We start from the raw sequence: 14,843 nt of genomic DNA, 5'->3' as shown, positions 1-14,843 counted from the left end.
CCATCCATCAAAACCAAAAAAAAATATGGTGCAACTCAGTATAGACGTGAGTATAGTATCGGGGACAGTTTTTCATGCAAGATGCTGCAACTGGCGTGAGTAAATCCATCCATCAAAACCCCCAAAAAAAGACCGAGTAAATGCCTAACAGAATATCACCCGCCATGGGAGGACTAAGGCTGGTCATAGTGGGGAGTAACTTAGAGTAGTAACATACATATGTTACTAGTTTATGTTACTACCTTCATAGTGGGTAGTGTCATAGGTGTGGTAACATAGTTGCCTTCATTTATTATTTTGTAGACTCATTATGCATTGGAAACCGCTATGTGATGGTAACATATTATGTTACTCTATTTGCCTCTTTCCTCATTAACTACTTGCCACATCACCATTTTTGCTTATGTGGCATCTATGTTACTACCTATGTTACTCCCACTATGACCAGCCTAAGCTGAATCCATCCATCAATGGATAGATGATTTATTTTATTGTTTTGGCTGGGACATCATGAGTGTTGGTCAGACTCCTCATGATGTAGTCACCGGCCAACTTCATTTGCATGCTAGAACTTTGAACTTTGCATGATGCTTGATGTTGGTGTGGTTGCTTTATAATATAAAGCGGGGGAAACTTTTTTTCATGTATTATGTTTTCTATTTTCCATATTACTTCCTCCGTTCCTAAATATAAGTCTTCGTAGAGATTTCACTATGGACTACATATGAAGCAAAATGAGTGAATCTATACTCTAAAATGCATCTATATACATCTGTATGTGGTTCATAATGATATCTCTCCAAAGACTTACATTTAGGAACGGAGGGAGTAGTTACCTGTACACATAGTCGTTTTGGAGCAACTTACAAATGATTACATGTTTTTTTTTTGGTCTCATGTGCACTTACGAGGTTTAACCATAGCAAATGACGAGCTATGCCAAATAAGGAGACTATGTGCCGCAATAGCCGTCATAGTTAGGAACTTAGGATATCAGTACAAAGTGCAATAGCTAGGGGTGGTAGCAAGGACAGCGGCACAAAGTGCAATAGCTAGCAACTTAAATCGTTGGTCTCGACACAGAAGTGCATTAAGACCAAACTGGATCAGTGCTGCTCATGTAGCCAGGCGTGCTAAAGGTGATCTATTATGGAATAAGACCAAACTGGTTGCTGATATCTTAGTATGCGAGAGCCCTACCACGTCTGTGGAACTATTTTAAAACACCTATGTAACTTAGATGATCTCCTTCAAATATTTATAAGAGTTCAAAAAAGATTGACACCATATTAAATTGCTTTGAAGCTTCCATGTGATTATTAATCTTGTTTTAATATTTGCAAGGTTGCGAGAGATAGATTGTACCCCTCCGTAAACTTTAGTGATATAAACGCTCATGAAGGCCATATATATGGTACTGAAACAAGAATTAAAGAGATGGTAGCTAGCTAGTACTACTTAATTACTTACCTTGGGTCGAAACCAATACAACTTTTTTCACCATTGGCCTGGAGTCACGTTGATGAACTTTTCCCAAGCCCTGCCCGCCGGCAAAGAAAATGAATAAAGGAGTTAATAAATAGCCGATATCAGGACTATTCACCATGAGGAGTAATGCTTGGAGGAGTTGGAGCAGGAGGAGCGGCCTGACGCGGTGTCGGACTTGGAGTAGTGGCCTGACGCGTTGGCGGACTTGAAGCAGGAGGAGTGGCCTGACGCTGTGCCGGACTTGGAGGAGGAGGAGTGGCCTGACGCGTTGGTGGACTTGGAGGAGGAGGAGTGGCCTGACGCGTTGGCTGAGTTGAAGCAGGAGGAGTGGCCTGACGCTATGCCGGACTTGAAGGAGCGAGAGTCTGCTGACGCGGTGGCGGACTTCAAGGAGGAGTCGGCTGACGCGGTGTCAGTGGCCTTCGAAAGATGATGCAATCCTTTCTCCATAGGATGATACGATGTATGGCCTCTCCCAGTGTGTACTCCTTGTCACCTCTAGGAATGTCAAGCTCTAGCCCCGAATATTTGTCCACCACACCATCAACCATGACACGAGCATAGCCGGCTAGAATCGGGTTGCAATGGAAGGTTGCTTCGGGGGGATTTGTATAAGCATCGACGTCCGCCACCTTCATGGATATGTTCTTCATTTTGAAGTGTAGCTCACAGTTAGTGTACTCCATGATGTCATCCATAGGGTATCTATCCACCAGTGCGTCGCCCGGGACGGAACCTGCTTCTCTGCATGGATGGGACGGTGCTATCCAATGCTGGATCATCCGCTAACTGTTGCCGCTGCAGATACCCCCTTTCCTGGCTAAGTGAGTCGATCTACTACTGCTGCCGCTGGAATTTGAGTGCCAAGTCCACGTGCACTGATTCTAGGCCTTGAAGGCGTTCTGCTTCCTGCTTCCTCTGCTCCTCCTCCAGCTTCATGTTCTTCTCCCCCTCCATCTTCCTTCTCGCACGGCTTCTGTAGTCGGCTTTTCAGTCCAAAAAGCCCTCATACCACGGAACAATGCCCTTGCCTCGTGTTCTTTCCGAGTGTTCAGGATTTCCCAGGGCGCGCGTAAGCTCGTCATTCTCTCTGTTGGGCGTGAACACCCCCTTTCGAGCATCTTCTATTGCATCAATTAACTTATCTTCGACTCCTTTAAGACATGCCTTCTATGAAACCTGGCCTGTCTTCGGGTCCAACACCCCCCCAATGCGCATAGAACCAAGTTATGCACCTGGGGGGCCAGCTCAATGTAACTGGAGTGACCTATGCAGCCTGCATCTCTTGCTAAGACTTATCCCATTTAGGCATTGCCACCACGTAGCCACCTGGCCCCAGCCTATGGAACTGCTCCTTTTTGCGGCATTGGCCTTGTTGTTTCTCGACTGTTCCTTAGATAATTCCGATTCCTTGAATTTCACGAAAGTGGGCCAGTGTTCTCTTTGCTTCTCCAGTGTTTCCTTGAATTCTGGAGTCTTCTTTCTCCTTTGACGTAGTTGGCCCATACAGTTTTTTTATGGTTGTTGAATGCAATTGCCATCTTCCTAAGAGTAGCGTCCTTGACTTTCTGCACATCTGCATCTGTGAAATGATCTGGTAGGGTGAAATGTTCCATGAGTTTTTCCCAAAGTAGAGATTTTGCTCTGTCGTCGATAAAAGTAAGATCTGGACGTTTCTTTGGCTCTTTCCATTCTTGAATGGAGATCGGGAGTTGGTCCTTCACAAGAACTCCGCACTAACGAACAAACTTCTTTGCAATGTTCTTAGGCGCTAGTGGTTCGCCATTAGTTTTGATGGCATTGATGTTGTATTTTACGCCCTCCTTCAACTTTTTGGTCGGGCCTCGCATTGTCCTACTGCCTGTAGAAGATTTGCTCGATCCGGAGGGCTGAAAGAAGAAAGATCAATTTATCAATATATCTTCAAATCATTTAAAGCATGTGATGATCGCAAGATGCCTGCTTATATAAATATACGCCAGTCTCTGTTATTTCAAGATCAACATTTTATTCATCATCATCATAGTTCATGACTTCATCAATTCGGTCGCCGTGATCGAATATCATATCATCACCCTCCCCGGTATTGTTCAGATATTGGGAGTTGTCATCTTCTTCATTCTGATCATCTGGCCCGCGAGGGGAGCATATGATCTCGAATAGGGCCTCTTCTCCCTCTCTGCCGGTACTGTCCGCCATAGCTTTTATTTAACTAATCCAGAAGAAATATAAAAAAAATTAGTATTCAAATTACAATGCATGCATACAATCAATAAGGAAAAACGGAATCGTAGTACATAATATGCATCATCTTCAATAATATATAATCTCAAATGCATCGTCTCGAATAATATATAATCTTGAATGCATCATCTCGAATAATACATAATCTCGAATACATCGTCTCGAATAATATATAATCTCGAATACATTGTCTCGAATAATATATAATCTCGAATACATTGTCTCGAATAATATATATAATCTCGAATATTATATATCGAATACACCACTAGCCAGCTAGCTAATAAAGATATACTACATAATAATCTAGGCCACTCGCGGTTCCTGAGGCGCGGGCGATGGACACCCAAAGAGAGGGAACCATCACAGGATCGTAGCTCCGGTCATCTCCCGAAAGAACCTGCCAGGTATTGGAGAACCTGACGTCCATAGCAGCCATGTAGCGACGGATGTGCTTGTCCCCCTCCCTGACACGGCGACGCACCACTTCAGGCGGGGCCGACTCCCTCCGCATCGAAAGTGGCCCATGCGAACGCCACCAAAGAAGCTCAGGGTCGACTACAGGACCCGGGGGAGGGTTCCTCACCAAGCGGCGAGCCCCTGAAGGTAGCACCTCCCAGTGCCAGCCCGGGGGAGCCCAGTCCCGAACATGGTTCCTCTGAAGGAGGACGTCATCGCGAACGGGTCGACGGCGAGGATGCGAGCCGTGCATCATCGAGAACAAATACTATATGCCGCAAAATTAACGTTTTTTAAATGATTGAATTGTGATTTCTTATATGCAAATCCTAAATTTCTATAACTAAAATTATAAGACGTCTAACAATTTGAAATTAATCTAATTCATCTAGCTACAACTAACATTTCTAAAATTTCTAACATTTCTATATAACTAACCTTTCTATAAAATTTCTAACATTTCTATATAACTAACATTTCTATAACAATAATATATCTAAAACCTTTGACATTATACTATTTGACAGAAAACCTTCCTATAAAAAACAAAAAAAACAAAAAAATCTTTGACATTACAACTAACATTTGTATATACTGTTTGGAATTAATCTAATCTAATTAATTAATTCATCTAAAATCATGCCACAATGTTTTCCGAGTTCATTTGAAGTGTTTTTCAATTGCAGGGTCATTTAGTTGAAAAAATCAGTAAATGCATGAAAGAATTTGTTTGCACATAAAATTTCTTCGTGTTTCAAATGCCAAAACACATAAGTACCCTAACTATTACAAAGATTCCTTCCGGTTTGTTTGAAGCGGCACTTTTCAGATATATAAGTCCGGAAACTCACTAAAGAAGAAAGTGATGACAGTGAAGCCGATCACATCCCAGAGTGGGATCTTTGGGTGTGTAACTTTTTCTTCGCGTGTGTCCTTTTGTCCCGTAACCATGGACAATCTTCATCATTTATCTTGATGCTCGGGTCAATATTCACTGTCAATGGAGCAATTTCATCAAACTTTTTCATAATTTTCTGACATGTCTGTCTTGTCATCCACTCTCACGATGTTTCTTTTCCCTGAAAGAACTATGTGGCGCTTTGGCTCATCGTATGCTGCATTCGCTTCCTTATCTTTTCTTTTTCTCGGCTTGGTAGACATGTCCTTTACATAGAAAACATGCGCCACATCATTGGCTAGGACGAATGCTTCGTCTGCATACGCTAGATTGTTGAGATCCACTGTTGTAGTTCCGTACTGCGGGTCTTTCATTACCCCGCCTCATATCATATTGACCCATTTACACCGAAACAAAGAGACCTTCAAATTACGTCCATAGTCAAGTTCCCATATGTCCTCTATATAATCATAATATGTTTCCTCTCCCGTCTTGGTTGTTGCATCAAATCGGACACCACTATTTTGGTTGGTGCACTTCTTATCTTGGGCGATCATGTAAAATGTATTCCCATTTATCGTGTACCCTTTGAAAGTCATTATATTCGAAGATGGTAACTGAGATAGCAAGTACATGTCATCTTCAATAGCGGTGTCATGCATGGCATGTGTCTGCAACCAACCGGCAAAAGTCCCCGTTTGTTCACGTGTAATCAAGTCGTCAGACTGCTCCGGGTGTTTGGAGCGTAGAAAATTCTTGTGTTCCTCCATATACGGAGCCACCAAGGCGGAATTCTGTAGAATTGTAGTGTGCTTGAGTGAGAGAAGGTCCGTCCATACATATTATTTGATCCCCTCCTAGCGTGCCTTTTCCATCCAGTCTGCCCTTATGCCGCGATTCAGGAACACCAATCGACTTAAGGTCAGAAATAAAGTCAATACAAAACTAAATGACCTCCTCATTTTCATGGCCCTTCAAGATGCTTCCTTCTGGCCTAGCATGGTTATGAACATATATTTTTAAGACTCTCATGAACCTCTCAAAGGGGAACATATTGTGTAGAAATACAAGACCCAAAACGTTAATCTCTTCGCATAGGTGAATTAGGACGTGCGCCATGATGTTGAAGAAGGATGGTGGGAACACCAACTCGAAACTGACAAGACATTGCACCAAATCATTCTCTAACCTTGGTATAATTTCTGGATCAATTACCTTCTGAGAGATTGCATTGAGGAATGCACATAGCTTCACAATGGATAATCGAACATTTTCTGGTAGAAGCCCCTCAATGCAACCAGAAGCAGTTGCGTCATAATCACGTGGCATTCATGAGACTTTAGGTTCTGTAACTTTTTCTCTGTCATATTTGTTATTCCCTTTATATTCGACGAGAATCCAGACGGTACATTCATACTGAGCAGACATTCAAAGAAGATTTCATTCTTTTCTTTGGCAAGAGCGTAGCTGGCATGACCCTGATGTATGCCATCTTTTCCGTGCATACGTTGTTGGTCCTCCCGTGCCTTCGATGTATCTTTTGTCTTCCCATACACGCCCAAGAAGCCAAGCAAGGTCACGCAAAAATTCTTCGTCACGTGCATCACGTCGATTGCGGAGCGGACCTCTAGGTCTTTCCAATAGGGCAGGTCCCAAAATATAGATTTCTTCTTCCACATGGGTGTGCGTCCGTCACCGTCACTCCGAACAGGTTGTCCGCCAGGACCCTTTTCAAAGATTACCTTCAAATCCTTGACCATATCATGTACATCAGCACCAGTACGGTGGCGAAGCTTCGTCCGATGATCCGCCTCACCTTTGAAATGCTTGCCTTTCTTTCTTACGGGATGCCTGCTCGGAAGAAATCAACGATGTCCCAGGTACACATTCTTCCTACAAGTATCCAAATATATAATGTAGGTATCATCCAAACAGTGCGTGCATGCGCGGTATCCTTAGAGCAGACCACTTAGCTGAAGTGTTTTTCAATTGCAGGGTCATTTAGTTGGAAAAAACAGTAAATGCATGAAAGAATTTGTTTGCACATAAAATTTCTTCGCGTTTCAACCATTCGAGCCTCATTCTCCTGTCGGGCATCTGCATGCACGGCGGCAACATGTACATGGTGTTCGAGTTTGCCAAGAATGGCGCGCTCAGAGACTGGCTCCACGTCCACGGCGGTGACGTGCTCGGGTGGAGCCAGCGCGTGCTGGTGGCGCTGGACGTGGCAGGCGGGCTCAACCACCTGCACAACTACACCGACCCTCCCTACGTGCACATGAATCTCAATAGCAGCAACATCCTCCTCGATGCGTGCTTCCGCGCCAAGCTCTCAAACTTCGGCCTCGTGCGCGCGATCGCCGTCGACACCGACACCGAGGACGGCGGCCTGTGGAGGACCCGGAACGTGGTGGGCACGCAGGGTTACCTAGCGCCCGAGTACCTGGAGCACGGGCTGGTCGGCACCCATCTCGACGTGTTCGTGTTCGGCGTCGTCCTGCTTGAGCTCTTGTCAGGGAAGGAGGCGGCGGTGGCACTGGACGGCGACGGCGGCCATGCGAACGATGAGAAGGTGGTGCTGCTTTGGGAGGAAGCGGAACTGCTGGGTCGCCTGGGCGATGGCGACGGCGCCAAGGATGACCTGCTGGACAAGGTGACGACGTTCATCGACGACTGGCTGGACGGGCAGTACCCGTTGGACGTGGCGGTGGCCATGCTCGCGTTGGCACTGAGGTGCGTGGCTCGGGAGCCCCGGGCGCGGCCGTCCTTGGCGAAGGTGTTCCTTTCGCTGTCCGGGATGTACAGTACAATTGGACATTAAACTGCGACCCTCGGATCTCCACCTACTGTCCAGCTCGGGAACAATAAGTCCTCATTAGTAGTGCATTTTACAGAGCAGGTCACCGTCGGTGTACGCATGGTATAGACTTGTGTTGCTATCACCATCATCAGTCAAATAAAACAAACATTAGGTGATGCTAGCAACATCCTATAGACTTCTGTTGCTAGCACCAGCCTATAGACTTGTGTTTCCTGGCAAATAATTATTAGGTGATGCTAGGCCGATGATAATTCGACCGCCTGGACATCCATCGGATTGCGCACTAGACAGCTGTCCAATATCTTTCATGCAACAGTTGTGCGTGCCCCAACCATTTGTAACATGGCTCGTGTTGCGTTCGAGACTTTGCAACATGAGCCGTGTTGTCCTCCATCGAATAAAAAATGTTTTCATCGCAATATGGGGGCTGTTTGGTTGCCACCCTGACGTGCACTTGCCTGGCCGGACACCTACCTGGCAGCTGCCTGAGGGTTGTTTGGTTGAAGACCTGAAGTTTCCACCACTAGCCTGGCCTGAGAACCCCTCGTTATAGTTAGCCTGCCTTGTAGTGCGTGCAGTGCAGTTAGCCTATGTCAGGCCTCCGAATTCTTACGCCTGGCTCTTGCCTGAGCTCCTAATTAAGGACAGTATAACCGCACCTAAACCGAGCTTTCTCACGCTATCAGCGATTCCAGCCGTCAGATTTCGCGTCTGAATCATTTCTGGCCGTTAGATATTCGTTCAATGCGAGTTTACCGCGAACTGGGCCATCTGTCCTGATGGGCTGCTAGTCTGGTGACTTTTTTCAAGGCCTGTGGTTGATTGGGTTTAATTGGGCTGCTATGGAAGCCCAGTCCGCTCCTCACCCCGCTTCGTCTTTCTCTCTCCGAATGGATCGAACAGATTCCCATGTGCCCTCTCTCCCGATCTCCCCAGCAGGAGAGCCCCCTCTCCACCGTGCCCTCTCCCTCGCTGCACGGGAGCAGGCTGCCAACCCCGGATCCGGTGGCATCTGGGTTTGGTTTGGTATTCCTCGCGGCGGAGGCGTGGCGGCAGCAACGTCGGCGTATCAGGAGCGACGGCGCAGCAGCACAGCGCCTCTCCACCACAGCTTCTGCTCCACCGACCACGCCTTCGGTCGCGAGCGGCTCGATATTAATCTCAGCAAATACTGGTGCTTTGCGCAGCCCAAATCTCCCGAGGTACGGACTAAATACTATTCGCATGAGGAGTAACTTTTTTCTGCCCTCTAGGTTTACCTGTTAATTTGCTGTTTCCATCCCTGGTCTTCCATAGGACTGAATACGTGAGATATAGTGTTGACGCTCCATCTCAATTCCCATCACAAATCTTGTGTGTGTGTGTGTGTTTTTGAATAGTAAAACATCAATCATTTGGTTTACTGGTTTAGTAGTAAAGAGAGAACATATATATAATATACTTGATTCTCTAAGTACATTGGGCTGAGCGTGGCAGTTTAAACAATATACGCCTTTGTACTATTTTAATTATGGAATCCTTGTTTCATGTTAGCAATATGCTGGCATGCAAATCAGCTCCGTAGCTTCTTACTGTATGCTTCTCATAGTTGCTTCCTAACTCATTTCCCTTTCATTTATAGCCATACCAATTCCAGAAGATGTGCACAAGGAAGTTAATGTAACAAGCATCTTGAAACTAACTTGTGGTGGCACTTGCTAGAAAGGCATCAAACATATTTGTTTATCAGATTACTGCTTCCAGACTTGGTTCATGGCTATATATTCTTTATTAATCATGTATTTCAATTCCTTGAATTTTTTATTTTGTGCAGCAGGGTATACAAGATAGGAAGATTTTTATCATATTATCTGCTACAGATCCCCTTCTGTAGATGAAGTCAATGTTCTGGAGCACTTGATTATACAAGGTTGGTAACTCCCTGAATATGTTCAATCTGCACAAAATTATGATTGCGTTTAATCTACACAAAATTATGAGTGCGTTCAATCTGCAGAAAAATATGGTTTGTAATGACTTGAGTATGCCCTCGACTTTTTGAGACATTGACCTGTATTGAAGGTGCTATGATCTTTTCGGGATCTTTGAATCTTGGAGAAATGCCATGTTGACCATTGCGAGCTGCTGCCTATTTTTATTATTTGGTGATTACAATTACTAAATGTAAAATACATGTTGTAAGTTGAACATCTGGAGAGTATATGTCACATATATGAATTATGAAGTGTGTTTTGACAGATATATCGAGGAAATAGTGATTTCTTATTTGTTCTCAGATACTTTATATCAGTTCGGACCTAATCATACCACTGGTTTGTAAGACAAGAAATCTGTGACCAATCCAACCACTACTACAAACAAAAGTTTCTTATTGTCAGGGTTGCTCCTAGACCGATTAATTATCATTTAGAGCGTGTATCAAAGAGTTTATTTTCAGATATTGCAGAATAGTTCTTGTGTGCAGAATTTTTTAATATGTCCTTCAGCTCTATGCCTTCGTAAAAGTAGGCCAAAATCACATTTCTAACACAAGGGGTGATATTTTAGTTCATTTTCCATATGCTTATGGAGAATTTTCAACTATGCATTAATTGGTATTGCATAACTTGGTTTCTGTATCCGAAACATTTTTGTATGAGCTATATACACACGTTCTCTCATGGTTCAATATGTGAATATTGCTTCAATAATTTAGTGTCATGCGGAAGGATGTCCAACACTCCAACTTAGGTGAAATCTTGGCAAGGAAAAATAATGAATAGGCCAACTATCAAATCATACAAATCAAACTCAAGATCCAACCAACTATTTGATTAGTGATATATGTTTGTCACAAATTTAACATATTTTGTGACTAATTTTAGAAATTCTGACTATCTTATTGCCAAAATTGACGGGCGCAGCAAAGCGCGCCATCCATGATCTAGTCACATCTAAAACTGGGCACCCACGTGAGCCCATTCATAAATAGAGAGCATCTTGTACCTAAGCATTTTCATAGGCCAGGCGCCAACCAAACAGCTTCTTCTCAATCCTACCTGACCAGGCAAAAAACAAAAGATTCTCTGGCTACTGTCAGGCATGCATTTTTCTCAGGCACAACCTCCAGGGTGGCAACAAAACAGCCCCATGGTCTATGTGTCGCTGCCCATGTCATGTCACGTGTTGCCACTCCAACATGGGTCATGTTGCAATCCGAGGCTAGCTCACAAGAGATATGCGTCACGCGCCTCGCCCTGCACCGTCCTTTTGCAACATGGATGATGTTGCTATCAATACTGAGCTTCTATAAGAGCATCTTCAACAGCTGTGCTAAATTAGCGCCGCGCCGTAAATTAGGCCGTTTTAGCGTGCGCAACGCGGCGGGTGGCTCCAGCGGATGCGCAAAAACGGCATGCGCGCGATAACGAGTTGGGCGCGGGACCGGAAGCACTATCCCGCGTGGTGTCTTTGGAGCGCCCGCTTCCGCGCGCGGCACACTCGAGCGCTCGCGCCGCACTCTCTCCTCTCCTCCTCCTACGCCCCGCGCGCGCCGACGCTGGCGCCCTGCCACCCATGGACGCACACATCGGCACCCCGCTCACCCCGTTGTACAGCCGCGACCCCCTCGCCGCGACCCCCGCCGCCGCCGGAAACCCTAGCGCGGGGAGCGTTGGCGTCGCCACCGCCTGAGCTCATTTTATGTCAAATTTGGTTGGATGAACTTGTGGGCATGATTTTGAACTTGTGGGCATGAATTTTTATTCATCAACTTGTTTGTGTCAAATTTCACATGTTCATTGCATTTTGATAAATGTTTCAAACTCATTTCGTGTCCAAAATGTCATATATGTTAAAATGCCCGGCGAGTCGCGTGCACTGTATTTTTGCGCGCTGCTGGAACGGCGCGCGTGCGCTGCATTATGTCGCGGCTGCTGGAGCCAGCGCTGGCGGCCACGCTAAACCAGCCGAAGCGCGCGCAGCAAACAGGTTTTTTGCGCTCGGCGCGAAGCGCGGGTCTTGGAGATGCTCTAAGGACACACGTAATGCACGCGAGGCAGCAGACAGTGCGATAGAAATTACTCGGTTGAGTGCTAACCTTTTTCAAAAACAAAATGTTCCAGAGTACTATATGATATCACGTCAGACTTTCTTTTGTTTCAAAGTAAAATATATCACAATATTACTCTGATACAAGAAAAAAATAACCTAACACAACAATCTGAAAAAAAAGATGAAAATTGTCAAACATAGACAACATACCTCCATCCTCGGCTACACCTGCAGCGACAACAGCTCGAGCTCCCCGGCATGCGCCACCTACGTCGCCTTCCGCTCCGACCTGCCCAGCTACGGCTTCCCCGTCACCGTCGCCTACCTCCTCAACGCCAGCGCGCCTGCCATCGCCGCGGCCAACGACGTGCCCGGCGCATCCCGGGTCCGTAACAACACCCTGCTCCTCGTCCCCGTCCCCTGCGCCTGCACGGCCGCCGGCCGCTACCAGCACGGCGCCGCCTACGTCGTCCAGTTCCGCGACGAGACCTACTTCTCCATCGCCACCGAGACGTACCAGGGGCTCTCCACCTGCCAGGCGCTCATGGCGCAGAACCCCGTGCGCGACAGCGACATCTATCCCGGTGTCGCGCTCACCGTGCCGCTCCGCTGCGCGTGCCCGTCCGCCGAGCAGGCTGCGGCCGGGGTGAGGTTCCTCGTCACTTACGTCCTCGACTGGGACGACTACTCGTTCACCGTCGCTCAGCGCTTCCGCGCGGACTACCAGGCCCTGCTTCATGCCAACAACATCGACGAGGACACCACCGTGTACCCGTTCACCACCATGCTCGTTGAGCTTGATGATGAGCTCCTTGAGTTGCCGGAGCCTCCGGCACCGCCACCAGCACCGGCATCTGATTTGGTCCCGACGGCCCGTTCCGGCGAATCCAGCCGCTGGTGGGTCACTGTCGGCGTTGGTGCTGGATGCAGCGCTCTTGCTTTGGGTGCGTGCTCGCTCTCTTCTTGCTATGATGTCATTGCTAGCGGCACGGCGACGGAAACACGAACACCACCCCATTGCAGGCTCCGGCGCAGCGAGCTTTGATGTGGCCGACTGTGGAGGCTGTGGACGTCCGCGAGGCGGTTTAGTCGCTGACCGTGCACGACTACGGGGATCTAGAAAGGGCTACATCAGGTTTCTCGGAGGAGCAGCGTATCGGGAACTCATCGGTCTACCGCGCGGTGATCAACGGCGGTGCCGCGGCCGTGAAGCGCGTGCCCGGCGACGACGTCAGCGCTGAGGCGAGGTGAGCGTCCTGGGGCGCCTCAACCACTCAAGCCTCATCCGCCTGTCGGGCATCTGCATGCACGGCGGCAACATGTACATGGTGTTCGAGTTCGCCGAGAAGGGCGCGCTCAGCGACTCGCTCCACGTCCACGGCGGCGAGGTGCTCGGATGGAGCCAGCGTGTGCAGGCGGGCTCAACTACCTGCACAACTACACCGACCCTCCCTACGTGCACAGGAATCTCAAGACCAGCAACATCCTCCTTGACGCGTGCTTCCGCGCCAAGCTCTCAAACTTCGGCCTCGCGCGCGCGATCACCGTCGACGCCGACGCCGAGGACGGCGGCCTGTGGATGACCCGGAACGTGGTGGGCACGCAGGGTTACCAAGCGCCCGAGTACGTGGAGCACGGGCTGATCGGCCCCCAGCTCGACGTGTTCGCGTTCGGCGTCGTCCTGCTTCAGCTTCTGTCCGGGAAGGAGGCGGCGGTGGCACTGAACGGCGACGGCGGCCCTGAGAACGACGGGAAGGTGGTGCTGCTTTGGGAGGAAGCGGAACGGCTGGGCCGCCTGAGCGAGGACGATCTGCTGGACAGGGTGACGGCGTTCATCGACGGCCGGCTGGACGGCCAGTACCCGTTGGACGTGGCGGTCGCCATGCTCGCGTTGGCATTGAGGTGTGTGGCTCGGCAGCCCCGGGCGCGGCCGCCCATTGCCAAGGTGCTCCTTTCGCTGTCGGGGATGTACAGTACAATAGGACATTAAACTGCGACCCTAGCTCAGGCTTACCTACTGCATGTCCTGCTCGGGTACAATAAGTCCACATTAGTGACACATTTTACAGAGCAGGTCACCGTCGGCGTACGCATCCTATAGACTTGTGTTGCCAGCACCATCATCAATCAAATAAAACAAACATCCACAGGTGTCTCTAAAACGGCTTCATTGGGTCCGCACGGATATTTTGTTGAAGGAGTCGCCGGCCCTAATGGACAGCTTCCGGGGTGGACATCGCCGCGGCAGGAGAGGGGGTGGGAGGCGCCCACCTCCACCGTGTCCACCTCCACCACCACCGCCGCCGACTGTTGACACGACACACACGCCCCAGGTGGTGGTACTGGATATCACAGCAGCTGCGGCGGCGGCTATACCTGCTTTGCCCACGGTGGCTGTAGACACAGTCAGAGCCTTGGCAGCGGTCACTTTTCCGGTGGCCCCTGGATCTGCTAAGGTTGGTGATGGTGGGGCGGACAAAGCGGATGGCGAAAAGCTTTCGAAGTGGGCCATTAAGAAGAAGAAACTGCCTTGCTACAGATGTGGCGAGCCGGGACACTTTGTCGCAGACTGTACTAATGAACTTTGTGACTACTGCCTCAGATCGCAGCATGTGACCGGTGACTGCCCTCTCTTGTCGGTCCTAAGCCAGGGGTTAAAATTTTCAGAGTTTGCTGCAAAGAGTTGATGTTTTTTGAGTCCCCTAATGTGGCACCTATGACCCAAGTGGTCAAGGTTACCAATGGACATATGACAGAGGCTCAGATTGTGAGGCAGCTGCGAGAGTTGGTACCGGGCAATTATCAGTGGCATCTTGACAAGATGGAGGACCAGACTTACAAGGTGGATTTTCCCACTAAGAAGGATCAATTGCATATTCTTAAGTGGGGTATGTGCAGAGT

At 48.1% G+C, this 14,843-nt stretch overlaps 1 pseudogene; it reads left to right on the top strand.

Annotated features, from left to right (window-relative positions):
- Positions 1 to 12,123: 12,123 nt before the first annotated feature.
- On the top strand, positions 12,124 to 14,565 carry LOC123084336 (protein LYK5-like; annotated as a pseudogene).
- Positions 14,566 to 14,843: the final 278 nt, after the last annotated feature.

The sequence above is a fragment of the Triticum aestivum genome, chromosome 4A (assembly GCF_018294505.1).
Source record: "Triticum aestivum cultivar Chinese Spring chromosome 4A, IWGSC CS RefSeq v2.1, whole genome shotgun sequence".
NCBI classification, from domain to species: Eukaryota; Viridiplantae; Streptophyta; class Magnoliopsida; order Poales; family Poaceae; genus Triticum; species Triticum aestivum.
This window is presented reverse-complemented; position numbering and strand designations above follow the sequence as displayed.